This window comes from Penaeus chinensis, chromosome 35, assembly GCF_019202785.1.
Source record: "Penaeus chinensis breed Huanghai No. 1 chromosome 35, ASM1920278v2, whole genome shotgun sequence".
In the NCBI taxonomy this organism is placed as follows: Eukaryota; Metazoa; Arthropoda; class Malacostraca; order Decapoda; family Penaeidae; genus Penaeus; species Penaeus chinensis.
Genome location: NC_061853.1, coordinates 35797957 through 35800456, shown reverse-complemented (window position 1 = coordinate 35800456; position 2500 = coordinate 35797957).

The following is a 2500-nucleotide window of genomic DNA, read 5'->3' as shown; positions in this document are numbered from 1 at the left end:
GTAACCTTTTCCAATTCCGTTTTCTCTGGACCTGTCTCCCATCAGGTGTTAAACCGTCGGTAAAAAAATGGACCTTCGTATCACCGGAAATGAACAAAATAATAACAATAATGACGTCTCGAATTGCTGGGAGACCGACTCCCGTGGCGGACGACCTGAGGCGAGTATGACTTGGTCGTGACGAGTCGTTGTTCCGGAGAGAAAGTGCTCATCTTTTTTCGCAAGTGTGAATTCTCTTAATAAAGGGAATGGCTTCGATATATATTATTGTTATTATATTATTCAATAGCCATTATTTCCACTGCACGACTTAGGCCTCTTTCGATTCGTTCATATGTACGTGTGTTTGTATGTTAGTGTGTGTGTGTATGTGTGTGTGTGTGTTTGTGTGTGTGTGTGTGTGTGTGTATGTGCGTGTGTGAGTGTGTGTGTGTGTGTGTAAGTGTGTTTCTGCGCGCGTGTGTGTGTGTGTGTAAGTGTATTTCTGCGTGTGTGTGTGTACATAAAATCAGTCAAATCCTCATAACACGATACAAAAAGACAACAACACTGTGATACCGAATCGCAGGAAACGAGTCTCGACGGCGGCCATAAACCAGAGAGAATCAGGCCTTAAAACATAAGCACAATAACAGCATCTCGCGTGAAGAGCGTTGCCACGAACCAGTATTACGTAACGCCAATTCTATGTCATCAGGGGAAAAGATAGGAAGGGGAGGAGGAGGAAGATGGAGGAGGAGGTGGAGGAGGGTGAAGAGGGAGGAAGAGGGGGAGGAGGAGGAAGATGGAGGAGGAGGGGAAGGAGGGTGAAGAGGGAGGAAGAGGGGGGAGGAGGAGGAAGATGGAGGAGGAGGGGAAGGAGGGTGAAGAGGGAGGAAGAGGGGGAGGAGGAGGGAAGAGGGAGGAAGAGGGGGAGGAGGAGGAGGAAGAGGGAGGAGGAGGGGAAGGAGGGTGAAGAGGGAGGAAGAGGGGGAGGAGGAGGAAGATGAAGGAGGAGGGGGAGGAGGGTGAAGAGGGAGGAAGAGTTGGAGGAGGAGGAAGATGGAGGAGGAGGGGAAGGAGGGTGAAGAGGGAGGAAGAGGAGGAAGAGAAGAGGGGGAGGAGGAGGAAGATGGAGGAGGAGGGGGAGGAGGGTGAAGGAGGAAGAGGGTGAAGATAGGAGTAGGGGAAGGAAGGCGAAGGAGTAAGAGGAGAGAGATGGAGGAGAGAGATGGGAGGATGGTGAAGATTGGGGGAGGAAGAGGAGGAAGAGAAGAGGGGGAGGAGGAGGAAGATGGAGGAGGGAGGAGAGGGGAAGGAGGGGGAAGATGAAGGATGAAGATGGGAGGAAGGGGAGGAAGGCGATGGAGAAGGAGGAGAGAGATGGGGGAGAGAGATGGGAGGAAGGGGAGGAAGGTGAAGATGGGAAGAGGAAGAGGAGGAAGAGGGGGAAGAGAAAAAGATGGACTGAGAGAAGGACGGAGCGAAGGAAGAGAAAGAGCAGGAGAAGGTGACAGAGGGGAGAAGGACAGGATGTGAAGTGAAGGAGCAAGTGATAATGGAGACGATACAAAAGGGAAGAAGAATGAAGGAGGCAGAGGGATAGGGCTAAAGAGGTAAAGCGAACGCAGTGGAGGAGAAAAGAATGAAGAATGGAGATAAACGTTAATAAAGAGAACCGGAGAGAGAAGAAGAAGAAGAGGAGAAGAGGAGAAGAAGGAGGAGGAGGAGGACCTGGGGAAGAAGACGAGATAGAGACAATTTCATAAGAGCTAAGAGACGAAGGAGGAGGAAGGAAAGAGTAGATGGAAGAAGAAGAGAGAAGAAGAAGGGATCTAAAGGAAGTAGAAATTAATCTAGGAGGAGAGAGAGAATGAAGAAGAAAAAATAAGAAGGAAACAGGAGGCAGAAGATGAAAGAAACTATCTCTTTCTTCCTATCTTTCTCTTCCTCTCTTTTTCTTCCTCTCTCTCTCTTCCTATCTCCTCTTCCTCTGTTTCTCTTTCTCTCTCTCTCTTACTCTGTCTATCTCTTCCTTTCTCTCTCTTCCTCTCTCTCTCTCTTCCTATCTCTGTCTTCCTCTCTCTCATTTCCTATCTCTCTCTTCCTATCTCCCTTTTCCTCTCTGTCTCTCCCTTTCTCTCTTTTCCTCTCTCTCCCTTCCTCTCTCTCTCTTCCTCTCTCTCTCTCTCTCTCTCTCTCTGTCTCTCTCTTCCTATCTCTCTCTTCCTATCTCTCTCTTCCTATTTCTCTCTTCCTATCTCTCTCTTCCTCTCTTTCTCTTCCTCTCTCTCTCTTCCTCTCTCTCTTTTCCTATCTCTCTCTTCCTGTCTTTCTCTTCCTATCCCTCTCTTCCTCTCTCTCTCTTTTTCTCTCTCTCTTCCTCTCTCTCTCTTACTATCTCTCTCTTCACTTCTCTCTCTTCTTATCTCTCTCTTCCTCTCTTAATCTTCCTCTTTCTCTCTTCCTATCTCTCTCTTCCTATCTCTCTCTTCCTATCTCTCTCTTCCTCTCTTTCTCT